The sequence below is a fragment of the Macaca mulatta genome, chromosome 8 (assembly GCF_049350105.2).
Source record: "Macaca mulatta isolate MMU2019108-1 chromosome 8, T2T-MMU8v2.0, whole genome shotgun sequence".
Classification (NCBI taxonomy): Eukaryota; Metazoa; Chordata; class Mammalia; order Primates; family Cercopithecidae; genus Macaca; species Macaca mulatta.
Window position 1 is genome coordinate 101,364,896 of NC_133413.1, and position 13,682 is coordinate 101,378,577.

A 13,682-nucleotide genomic window follows, 5' to 3' on the forward strand; every position below is an offset into this window, starting at 1 on the left:
ACTTTCAGTATTTAATATCAAATCATTTTATTTTAGGAAAATATTCTTGAATAATAGTTTCTAGTGTTATTTCCCTTTGTTAGTTTCTATACTTCTTTAGAAATTCTATTATCAGTGTATTGTATATTCTGTGCATGTTCAACATTTGTCATTTCCTCTCAAATCCCTTTTATTTTCTTTGCTATTTTTGATTTTAAAAGCTTTCTTTCCTTTCATTTTCTCTTATTAAGATATTACATGTAATGTTTGTTTTTATGTTCTTTCTAATTTTGACTTAATTTCAGAAATAGTATTTTTCTTCGATTACTAATTCTTTTCTGAATCCTATCACTTCATTTCTGAGTTAATCTAACTCTGATTTGTATTTTTGTTCATTTCTTGAATTTTTTTTTCTTAACATCTTCTAGCTTATTTTTAAATACTTAAGTTACACTTGGGTCTGTTTTGTTGTCTTGTCTTTCTGGTATGCTTTCATTGTCTACAGGGATGTTATTGTGCTTCTTATTTTTCTTTTTCTTATTATAACATTGTATAGGATTTTACCTTAATAATTTTTTGATGCTTTTAAGAATTCAGTTTTCCTAAATTTTTTCAAAGGAAGTTGTGTTCAAAATTGTTTTTCTAACTTCACAGGACCTCCTCTTAAGTGGTTTGTCTTGTACTGAAAAAATAAGGTAGCTTTTCTTCCAAGGCTTTCTGACTCTGTTTCTCTCCCCAACTTTTTATCTGAATCTCCGTTTTTATTTCTTGTCTCTGTGACCATCCCTCTCAATTTTCAGTCCACTGCTAGCTGATTCCTCAGTGTAGGTCCCTCTTGACATAGCCTTTGGAGTGACTGATTTTAAGAGTTCACCAGGGCTACACGGTTCCAATCCCTTTAGGCCTTACTAAGACTTTTGTGCTCTCTCATTTTTGTACTCAACCATTTTTGTATAAAATGACTGCCAGTTTCAGTTGTTATTCTCAAATTAGCCATTGCTATTCTAGTGAACATTTGTTGGCTACTTGGGAGTTCTTTTGTTCTCAGGTTTGTCTCATAACCCGTTGTGTTCCTTTGTTTCTGCCTACACATCCAGCAACACCATGCAATGTACATCTTGTGGCTGTCAGTGATTTTGTCCTTACCCACCTGCAATTGTAGGTTGATGATAACACCTTGTCATCTAGTTTTGTTGCATTCGTTGTCTATTGGAGTTTTTTGTTGTTGCTGTTTTCTAGTTGTTTGGTCTGTTTTCATGTGAAGATTCCAACGGTTTTATAAACTATGCCACCAATATGGCCATCTTCCCCAAATACTCCTGTTATTATTTTCTGGTTTCTACACATCTGCGATACAGAACAAGAACTGGGCCTAGATGAGTAAAACCAGACTCATACAAATTTGAAGAGAAAGGAAGAAATCTTAGCCAATATACATATAAAGATGTAGGAGAGAAAGGAAGAAAGAGGAGTAAAATCAAAGACTAAGAAACAATTTTGGAAAGATTCTAGAAAACAAGATGTTCTATAGGAGGATATGGCTCATAGAATTCAGAGGAGATAGAGGAGAATGCAGGAAGTACTGTTTAGGTTTATAAATTGTATCTAATTTACTATACTTGAGGAGAATTATGAATAGAAGAATTTTTGATAAATTTTGCACTTGAACTCTACACGTTAAACTTGACACTCCTCAAACACCAAATTCAGTGGGCCACAGCTTCAACATGGTAACAAGTGTGTATATAAAAGGTGTACATTTTTGAATAAGCAAGGTAGCAGAAATGCAGTAGAAAATATGTGTGAAAAATAACTCAGGAAAATTAATATTTGTGGAGAGCCTGCTGCATGCCAAACACTAGCTACACATTTGTCCTAGCAATAATTCTGAGGTGAACTATTATCATGGCAAACAAACCCAGGTCTTGTGAAGTTCGAGCCAATGATCTCTCCGTTACACTTTATAATATCCTTTCTCCAATGGGTTAATAGCAATAATAAGCATTGATCAAAAATTATGAACTAGACACCCTACTGTGTGTGCCACATGCTGTATTTAATTTTGATACTTGCAACAAACTTATGATAACTATTCTTATCCACAGTTAAAGAAATAGGGATTTAGAAAGGTTGAATACTTTCCAAAGTTCACACAGCTGTTGAGTGTCACAAGCAGAACTTAAGTGTGACTGTCTTCAGAGCCAGCTTCTTAACCACCACATTATGTTATTAGATACCTATGAATATGACCTGGGTCCTCATCTAGTAGTTAATCTCAGATTTGGGCTGACTCTCTAGATGTCCCCATCCTCATACCCATGTGCATTTTTCTAAAATTCCAATTGTTTGAAGAGGATTACTTCTCAGCAGAATGGGATTGCCCTTTAGGCAAAGACATCCAAGTAGTCTTATGTTCTTGTTAGGGTCTCCTGGTATGAGACAGAGCAATAGGAGGGGCCAGAGGAAAGAATCCTACACAAAATAAATTCTTGATGACTTTAAGATGAGCCCTTTAAAATGGAGTTTGTCCAATGTAAAGGTCTTAATATAATTCATCTCTAACCTATTTTCTTATTTCAAACTACAGAATATCTGATTAAGATAGGGCTCAGAATTTATTTCAATTTATTAATTATTTAATAATATTTAATCCAAAATTATAATTTTGTCTCCTCTTTCACTAATCTGAGAATCTACCATTTCCTTAATCCTTGGGAATCTGTAGTCTGAAATTATTTTGATATCTTGTTTTGCTATCTAAAGTTTACAAAGACTAGCTAGAGTTAACCTCTGTCCATTATCAGGACAATTAAGAGCCAGTTCTTTATTTTTCTATTTTTATAAGGCTTAAATTTGATGTAGTGGTCTCCCAGTTTGAAAAAAAATAAAATGTGCCATTTAAAATAAAAGCCTGGCCGGGCGCGGTGGCTCAAGCCTGTAATCCCAGCACTTTGGGAGGCCGAGACGGGCGGATCACGAGGTCAGGAGTTTGAGACCATCCTGGCTAACACGGTGAAACCCCGTCTCTACTAAAAAATACAAAAACTAGCCGGGCGAGGTGGCGGGCGCCTGTAGTCCCGGCTACTCGGGAGGCTGAGGCAGGAGAATGGCGTAAAAACCCGGGAGGCAGAGCTTGCAGTGAGCTGAGATCCGGCCACTGCACTCCAGCCTGGGCGACACAGCGAGACTCCGTCTCAAAAAAAAAAAAAAAAAAAAAAAAAAAAAAAAAACCTAAGAATATTTAAAAGAATTGGGGCATAGATAATGTGTGTAACCCAATTAGTATTTTAAAAAGTAATAATTGTGGATAGAGTAGAAAAGAGCAAAAGACAACCTTATCTTTGTAAAGTTATTATTATTATTTTTTTCTGTTATAAAAGCTGCCTCAGATGTCTCACACAAGAATGGTGAGAGCTGCAGGGAGTTAATCCAAAAGACAGTCAGATGCTTTCCCCTTGCTAAATTTGATTGTTATCTAACCTCATAAACAAGAATACACTAACCGTAGATGTCACTGACTTGGTTGATTTTCAAACAGGGAAGACTGATGCTCTGATTTTCCTAATTAACTCAGATGATTCCATCAACCTGATGGGCAGAGCTTGCTTACTGAGAAATGATGTGAAAATTAAGATGCATAGACAGTTCTCTAAGAAACCTGATTCAAAGCACTATGCTTCCAATACTAGGATTTTTACTCAAATGAATGCTAGCCCTGTTCCACCTCCACCAAAGGAAATATGTAGATTGAAATGTTTACATTTTGGCTTTCCGCAGACAAAAATGGAAGTATTAATACTACTTTGTTCACAATTTCCACTTAATGATTTGTGTAAATAATAATTATCAATGACATGAATGAACATTATTAGGATCTGAGAAGTATAACATTAGCTTTTATTAGCCTATATCCTTTCTGATAGACACAGAGGATTAAACTGTGTTTGGAAAAAAAAAAAGAAGCAGAATCTGAATACTGTGTATAATGTGTACATTTTTAAAGTACTTTATTATGTCTGTAGGAGTTCTTTCTGCTGGTCTCTCAAATCCAGGTTTTGCTTAAAGGAACACATGCCTTATGCCAACATACCAGTCTTTTGGGGAATTCAGAATGCAAAAAATCTCTTTTTGTACCTTCACAACCAACACATTTGTTGAGAATTAGAAGGGCCAGGCTTTGACATTTTCCAGCTTGTTATCTATTTAATTTTCCATCTGCTTCTTTTGCCACTGCCTTCCAAAGGAACATCTGCTGCGTATCTGAGAAAAGGGAAGGAAGATTGGATCTGTGCCACCCGGGTCTGCAGTCTCAAACCTTGAGATCCAGAATAAGGGAAGGGAAGGAGACTAACGAATGGTCCAGAAAATGAAATGAGGACAAACAGTCTGTTAGAACAAAGCTGTATTTTTCTTTATTGCAGAGCCCACATGACTGGGCAAGCTGGGTGGCAATGTCTACAACCAGCAAAGGCTGGATGCAGGGGGAGGCAGCTGGTGACTACCCAGTGGCAAGAGCACTTCCCAGAGCTTGGACACTCCCTCTGGTGCCTGACTCTCCATGTGGGACCTGGTTTCTCACATATTTCTTAAGCATTTATGGGGCAGCTGCTGTGAGGCAGTTTAGTTCTGAGTACGCTGGAGGCAGAGAAGAATAAGACATAATCCCTGTGCTTAAAGAGCTAGCCTAAAATGGGGAAGATAGACAAATGAATAGATCATAATATCACAATGGAAACTTCTATATGCTAGGTAGGGAAGAAATGTCACAGAAATACATAGAAGTGGAAAGAGGTATTCCTAATCCTGTTGTAGCAGGATGAGCCACAGACAAAACCTCTCAGACACTGATTTGTAGAAGGAAGGGCTTTATTCAGCTGGGAGTGTCGGCAAGCTACTGCCTTAAAATCCGAGCTCCCCAAGTGCACAATTTCTGTCCCTTTTAAGGGCTCACAACACTAAAGATTTCACATAAAGGGTGGTGATTGATTTGAGCAAGCAGGGGGTACATGACAGGGGCTGCATGCACCAGTGGTCAGAGTGAAACAGAACAGAGCAGGGAGTTTCACGATGTTCTTTTATACAATGCCGGGAATCTATGGATAACATCGGTTTCTGAGTCATGAGTTGACTTTTAACTACTAGGTTTAGGCCAGGCAGGTCCAGGTCCAGTTTTGGGCCTGGCGCCGGGCTTCCTGTCTTTGGTTTCACTTCCTTGTTTTTTCTTAAAACAGGTACTGAGTATAAAACAATATAAAACAATATGAGAGGGTCTCTCTCTCTTCCCTCATTTCCCCCCTTTGAGACTCTCACTTTTTATTAGTGGGAGTTTACACTCTTATTTTTGCTACTTATGTCTTTCTGTGCGATAGATTGATAGTGATTCACATAGTACACTTGTGCTGAAGCATTTTGGTGAACTAAGGTAGTGATGAAACTTTTTTATCATTTGAAGAAGTACAGGTAGCAAACAAGGGAGTAGTAAGCAGGTTTTTATTACTATTATAACTTTTATTATAAGAGTTTTAAATCCTCCTAGTGCTGGGAACTAATTTTTAAACATGGCTTCAGGGTTGAATTCATGCTACACTTATACGGGCACATGTGTCAGTTTTGTATATTTTTAACTATGTCTTTAACTACTTGCCTTTGATTATCTATGTGTAGACAGTAATTAGTAAGGTTAAATTTCTTATAGACCTGTCTTTCAGCTGCTAGCAAGTAGTTGAGAGTCAATCTATTTTGCTAGATAGCATTTCTTATCTGAGTTTCTTGACAGGCCAGAATAGTCAAGGCTTGACGGGTTTTATTAGTGATGATTTTTAAAACAGCTTGCAATCATATGATTCGGTTGAGCATGTCAGTGGGGGTCCAGTATCCCTATGAGCTGTCTTGTGTCTAAGTGGCAGGTCTATAATATTGTATAATTTTTTAGGAGGTCATTTATCATTTTAATTACCTATGGCTATGCTTCATTTTCCATGGGAAGCATAGACAGGGAAGCCCAGGAGTTCACCTGTTTTTATGGGCAGTAGGAAGAAAGATGGTTTAATAGCGTCAGTAACATAACTACCTGTCCACTGGTCAGGCAGCTTAGTGTAGGCTCTATGTCTACATATCCAGTATAACCCAGTGGGGGCAGTCCAGTCCCGGTGGAATTCTGAGTGGGCTCAGACAGTCTGCAACCTTGGAAATTTACTGAATGGATCTCTTTCTGTGTAATTGGAACTCCACCATGTAACTGTTTTATTGGTACCATTATACAGTTTTTGCCCCAGACAACTAAGTCATCCTACAGAATGAGTGAATTTTTCCTTTTTTAGCTGTGCAATATTGTCCAATAATTGAGACTTTTAGAACCTAGAGATGATTAGGGTGACCCTTTTGGGCCAGGAATTCATTAGGAACTGGGTCTGTAGGTGCTAATTCTCGGGCTTCTTATGGCCATTGATCTCTTACTATAGTTTCTCCACAAACATAACATGAAGTGACATTTAGAGACTGGGCTACATGCTCGGCTGATTGTAAAAACAAATTTCTGATTCTTCCTGGAGTCTCTGGTACTGGCACATTTAGTTTATCATAGAAAGTCTGAAATACTGGTTCTGGAGAGCATTTACAAACCTCCTCTTTTACTAAGATATTTACTCTAGGACCTAGTCCTTTCCTACTGATGCCCAGAGATACGTGTTCTCCTTTTTTTTTTTTTTTTTTTTTAGCCTTGGGTTTAAGGGATTTGTAATTATTAATTTTAAGGGGTTGCAGTTTCCACTCATACAAGAGGGGCTGCCTTCTCGTTTTTGGGACTAAACAGGATCATTTTCATCCTTTTTCTAAGTAGTCTAGATGACACAAGACCAGTAATTACACACATTTGCACATGAGCTTAATTTATGGCAGATATACTTATTTCCTGCCATGAAATCTTTTTTTTTAATTTAAAGAATTGCATCTTATTTTATGCCAATTGCTATTGATAGTTGCACAAGCATTAAATTTTAGGATTATATGCTTGGAGACCCCTCTATTTTCTGTCCTAGCTATTGCTTTATTTGTGTCACCTAGAAAGGGACCCGTCCTTAATTTTATTTTAAAAACTGTGATCATGAGAGACTTAAAATGGGTCATAACACGCATCAGGTTGGTTATTTCCTGGGCTACATACCTTGGATAGAATAGCATTATACAAACAAGTTTCTTTTAGAGTCCTGGTACACTTATAATAACCATAAAATAATAGGACAGTAGCAATCTTTTGTCATACCTCAGTGACTTGATGTATATTCTGGGAACAGCCCTCAGTCTGAGGAAGGTCAGTTGAAGTCCTTACTGTACAAGTCCAAATTTTAAGGAAAACAAGTCTCGCAATGAGTTTCCTCATGTTTTGGCCGTGCATGGACCAGTCAGCTTCCGGGTGTGACTGGAACGGGGCTTGTCATCTTCTTCAGAGTCACTTTGCAGGGGCTGGCGAAGCTGCTCCCATCCACGTACAGCTCCCAGTCTACTGATGTTTAAGGATGCTCTCAGAAGTTGGGCTCACTAGAATAAACTGAGTCCAATACTTTTACACGGTTTGTTTAATTGGGCCCTCTGATACCAGGAGCAAGGTGGCGGGGTTTAGCGTGTTGCAAACTTCAGTGATTATGCAGGCATTTTCACAGAGCAAGCTTTGGTATCTAGTTAGTCTAGCATTCATTAGCTAATGGTGTCTTTTGGTATTTATTAAAATTACCACAACATGGGGGGACTTTATGTTTAGGTTTTGCCTAAGCATTAGCTTATCTGCTTCTTGTGCTAACAGGGCCATTGCTGCCAGGGCCCTTGGACATGGGGGCCAGCCTTTGGAAACCCTGTCTAGTTGTTTTGAGAGATAGGCCACTGGCCTTGGCCAGGACCCTACAGTCTGGGTTAAAACTCCAACTGCTATTTTTTCTCTTTCTGACACATAGAGTGTAAAGAGTTTCGTCAGGTCAGGTAACCTCAGGGCTGGGGCCAACATGAGTTTATCTTTTTAACTCATGAAAAGCTTGTTGCTGTTGGTTGTAATAGATGTAGTTTATCTAATCTACATTTTTATTGACTGTCATCTACCAAAATATTGACTTAAATCTTGTAACTATTTGATTTCAAGCTTTAAATTAATCTGGTATTCCTTGCGGGTCTCCAATTGCATCTAAATAGATGTGAGAGTTGAAAGACCTATAAGGGGATTCTCTTGCTTTACGATGTCTTATTATTATTTTTCTCCTCTGATTGATGAAATGCCAGGGTGAAAGGGATAGCCAAATGGACTAAAGCACAAGTGCCACTCTAGTTATTTGACAGAGTGCCCAGTAAAGGTCCACCACAGTACTACCACAAATCCGCTTGGGGATGAACAAGGGCTGACTGATTGATAAGCTCTTGAAAATTCTTAAGCTCACTGAATCCCTTCAGGTCTCCAAGGAATGCTAAGTCTCCTCCCTGCCATGAGAGACACAAAGTGAACTTAGTGTTGGGAGACTGAAGCTGGATGGCCCTCGGGGGCTGACCCACAGGGACTTTGGGATATAGCAGAGAGAGCTTGGCATGACTTATTACTCCAGGCTGTAGAATCCTGGAAAAGAGTTACCATGCAGCCCACGCCTGGTTGACTGCAGGACCGCCTTAGTGGAAGGGGGACAATCAGGGCCTCTGGCCTGCCATGTGCACAAGCATAACAATTACTTTTGTTTAATGTGCAGATGGAATATTTGATTCATTTTAACCAGGCATTTGCATCTGGATATGCTGTCTTAATTGCTAAAGTTTGTTTTAAGTCTTTAACTTCTATGATCCTCTAGTAAAATGAATGTTTCCTTTAGCACCTATCTTTATTCATTTTTTGACTACAGAAAGCTAAACACCATTTTATATTTAACAATGCTTCCTGTATGACTTTTACACCAGATAAGCTAAATTTTACCTTTATATTAGTGTGTCATCAACGTTAAACTTAATTTTAATAAAACCTTGTAGACATATTTATCCAGTTTTTCATGTTTGATCATAAGATTTTATAGACTCTTTTTAACCTATTATAATTTTTGTTCAAGAGCAGGTTGATGCTTTAAGAAAAACCTGTTGCATTTTTACTTTAATGTCCAGTTCACAGAAAAACTGGACGATACCTTTTTAACTTTAGCTAATATGTTTACACACAGAATTTTCTTTACAATTAACATTTTAAAACTTGCTTAAACTTTCAAAACAATAACTTTTTTAACCTTTTAATGTAGGTAAAAATCCACATTCTTATGCCTCCTTATAATCTTTTTACCAAAGATAAATTTTACTTTTCTTATGAGCCTTGCACATAAACTGTTTCTTCAATAGTACTCAGGAGGCCTTATTATTTTTAAATTATACAACATTTTTTGTATAAAATATTTTTATAACTTTTTTTCTTTTACGACTTTTGCAGACAATTTTTCGACATGTCTCAACTTTCTGACTTATTACAAACATTTTTTTCTTTAAACAACCAGTTAATTTATTTCAGGACAAGAATTTACCATATAACATTATTTTTATATAAATTCTGCCTCCCCCCTTTTTTCTCTTTCTTGAAATTTTTTAACATAGTTCCTAGTGGGGTGGGCGTCTTTGTGCCTGACCTATACTTCTTCGAGACAAAACACCACACTCCCACCACACGCACACCACAAAAAAAAAAAAACAAGTAAAAAGGGCACACACACACTTCTGCAGTTTACACCAAACCAAAATCAGAGTGTCCAGAAATCCAAGCCAGGTCAAAATCAAAACCAAAGTATCAAGCAGTCTAAGTCAAGCCAAAAACAAAAACCAAAGTGCCGGTACAGGCACACGGTGGGTGATCAGGCCATGCTTCCACTCAAATGGAGTGGGCAAGTTCCCAACACCAGTCCTCTCAAGCAATTCAAACCAAGTCAAAACCAAAACCAACACCAAAGTGCCAATAAAGGCACACTGTGGGTGATCAGGCCACACTTCCACTCAAATGGAGTGGGCAAGTTCCCAACACCAGTCCTCTCAAGCAATTCAAACCAAGTCAAAACCAAAACCAACACCAAAGTGCCAATGAAGGCATGCTGTGGGTGATCAGGCCACACTTCCACTCAAATGGAGTGGGCAAGTTCCAAAGACTAGTCTTACCAAGTTTCTGATGTCTGGACTCCAAGTGTCAGTTCCTTCCCGGTGTTCAGCCACTGTGTTAATCCTCTGTGGGGGCCTGCTACGTGCTGCTCTGGCGAGGCATCCCACCAGGGCAATTGCCTACCCAGGAGCACTCTTTGGATCACGTTACTCAGGCTGGCTGGAGTCCCCAGCAGGGATGCTCCACAGGGCAGGCCTAAGCTGCCTAAGGGGCTGCCTCGGCTGTCCATCAGTCACCTTGCTTTGGGGTCAGAGAACCAAGAAATGTAGCAGGATGAGCTGCAGACAAAACCTCTCAGACACTGAGTTGTAGAAGGAAGGGCTTTATTCAGTTGGGAGCATCGGCAAGCTACTGCCTTAAAATCCGAGCTCCCCAAGTGCACAATTTCTGTCCCTTTTAAGAGCTCACAACACTAAAGATTTCACATAAAGGGTGGTGATTGATTTGAGCGAGCAAGGGGTACGTGACAGGGGCTGCATGCACCGGTGGTCAGAGTGAAACAGAACAGAGCAGGGAGTTTCACAATGTTCTTTTATACAATGCTGGGAATCTATGGATAACATCGGTTTCTGAGTCATGAGTTGATTTTTAACTACTAGGTTTAGGCCAGGCAGGTCCAGGCCCAGTTTTGGGCCTGGCGCCGGGCTTCCTGTCTTTGGTTTCACTTCCTTGTTTTTCTTAAAACAGGTACTGAGTATAAAACAATATAAAACAATATGAGAGGGTCTCTCTCTTCCCTCACTGTGAAGAGAAGTGGTGGTTCAAGGAAAGGAACAACTGTACAGAGACAATGCTACAAGCTGAGTCTGGAAGGATAAGTAGGAATAATAGAAAACAAGTTATTTTTTTCTCCTTATCAATGAGGGGTAGTATAAAACAGCAAACCTTCATAATTGACTCAAACGTAATCCCCCAAACTTTAAACCCACCCACCACCCCTCTCAATGTCAAGGCATCAACATTTATATCAAAGAAAGGTATCAACCAACTGAGTTCTGCCACTTTTCAATGTTACCTACAGAGTCACTAGTAAGGTTAACAAACTCTCATCAGAGTGAGATAAGAGGGTCAACCTAATAATAACTTTCTGATTTGCTATGGTGGAGCAATGATAAGTAGCCAATTGCCTGACTTTAAGTTTTCTTAATTATCTAACTTTAACATCGACAAAACATTTATATGTAAGAACACAATAGCAAATGCAATAAATTCTTAGAGTTAGGAGTGTATCTGCAAACAATCAGGTATGAACAAACCTCTACTCCACCAAGGGATACAGAAATAAAAGACATGACCTTTCTGTCAAAGAAGCAGAAACCTAATTGCAATGCCTGGAGTGTTTTAAATGGCTAACTATAATTTTAAAAATCTCTTTTCTATAATTCTGACATGACAAATATGTAACATTTAAATGAGAAAAGAATAAGGACAACGCTATGCTTTATTGCTCAGTAAATGTATGCTTTCTTCATTTTTCACTGCAGTCTACAAATAAGTATAAAACTTTTTCTCATTTGCTTTATATTAGTCATAGTATATACGGAGATACAAAAATAGTTGGCATAATCCCTGACTTTGCAATTATATTTTATTTTCATTTTAATAAATTTTATTTTTTAGAATATTCATTGGTGATGTGGAAATAACTGTGGGAAAAGACTCAAACACACTTTTTTTTCTATCATCACATTTTCTTTCAACCTCAAAGAAAAGCCTTCCTCAATTTTAAAAACTCGTTCAGAGAAAATTTTTTGAAGCTTTTTTTTAACCAATAAATAGCAAGCTGTGAGATAATATTAAATATTTGGAATATTTTTAGCTTGATTTAACTCACCCAAAACTCTTAAGATTATTATAAGCATGTAATGGTTATGTTTAGTTTATGGTTAGTTTCTTAAATGGAGTTTAAAGACATTGCAATTTTTAATTTTTAAATAGGACTATATATATGGTAGATGTAAGAGTCAGGGTTCTCCAGAGGGACAGAACTAATAGGATAGATGTTTATATGAAGGGAGTTTATTAAGGAGAATTAATTCACACCACACGATCACACAGTAAAGTCCCACATAGGCCGTCTGCAAGTTGAGGAGAAAGGAAGCCAGTGGTGGATCAGTCTGAGTTCCAAAACCTCAAAAGTAGGGAAGCCAACAGTCCAGCCTTCAGTCTGTGGCCAAAGGCCTGACAGCCCCTGGCAAACTACTGGTGTAAGTCCAAAAGTCCAAAAGCCGAAGATCTTGGAGTCTGATGTTTGAGGGCAGGAAGCATCCAGCACAGAAAAAAGATGAAGGCCAGAAGACTCAGCAAATCTGCTCTTCCATCTTCTGCTGCCTGCTTTATTCTAAGCACGCTGGCAGCTGCAGTAGTTGATACCCACCCAGATGGCAGGTAGGTCTGCCTCTCGTAGTCCACTGACTCAAATGTTAATCTCCTTTGGCAACACCCTCACAGACATACCCAGGGACAATACTTTGCATCCTTCAATCCAATCAAGTTTACACTCAATATTAACCATCACAGTAGATAAGAAAATTTCCTGTGTTGTTCACCTGTAATGAATGGGCTTAAAAAGAGGCTGATGATTGAAACCTTTTACTATTTCAAATTGAGAAAGAAATGAGATTTTCTATGCTATTACATTATTCTTCTATTAGCAAAACTTCCAAAGTAAATTATGTCAGGAGGCCATAATCCAATTCTTCCTAAATTAAAGTTGATAGAAGCACAGAATATTTTTGAGTTGGAATGTATGCCAGAATTACTTAGTGATTTATAAGTGGGAAAGCTGAGAACCAGGAAGGTTAGATACCTAAATCTTATTTGTGTAGGTTTATACCTATGCACTAAGTTTCTCCAGCATATCATGATTCGTGGTATTATCTTATCACCATCAGTCATTTTGTGTTTTGTCTTTTCAGCCATAAAAATTTTTTGTTTAGGGACAGAGACGAATAAATCTTTTCCTTGACTGAACTTGAATATACCATTTCCACTCAAGACTCTAGAAAATCAGATTTCACTGGTGGTCCCATGACCTGAAAGAGTGGCCCTGTCACCATCTTATTCCACACCAACCTGGTTTTCTTTGTTGGTTCTCCCTGAGATTTTAGGAAGACAAGCACAGCAGGTGGTACCATCCACAGTTCACCCATCTACCTTGAGTAAGCTTGGCAAGTACATTTATTCAGTCTGCAGTGACCTCTGCAGTGACCCTGGGGCTGTTTCAGTGAATGCTGCTTTTGTGGCTCAGGTGCTGTCCTAGAAGTTAGTTGTCAATGAACCTCAGGTAAAGTAACTGAGGGAGAGACATAAGCAGATTTAGTAAACTGTTTAAATATTCCAAGCCTAACATTTTCTGAATTTTAAATAACTACACATAATTTTCTTTGTCTTCAGCATAGTACAGATCAAGCATAAGAAATGCATCAGGAGTGAATTAAGCCAATTGCTGAAACGTGGCTGCACTTTGTTGGTAATAGAGAAAATATATGATGGCATGGTCAACATTCAAATGAGACGTAGAACAAACCCTGAGTTAGTCACATTCTGA

At 38.2% G+C, this 13,682-nt stretch overlaps 1 protein-coding gene across 1 annotated transcript in view; it reads left to right on the top strand.

Moving 5' to 3' along the window:
- Window positions 1-13,682, top strand: part of NECAB1 (N-terminal EF-hand calcium binding protein 1) — a 173,511-nt gene that overhangs the window by 119,497 nt on the left and 40,332 nt on the right. The window lies entirely within an intron of this gene.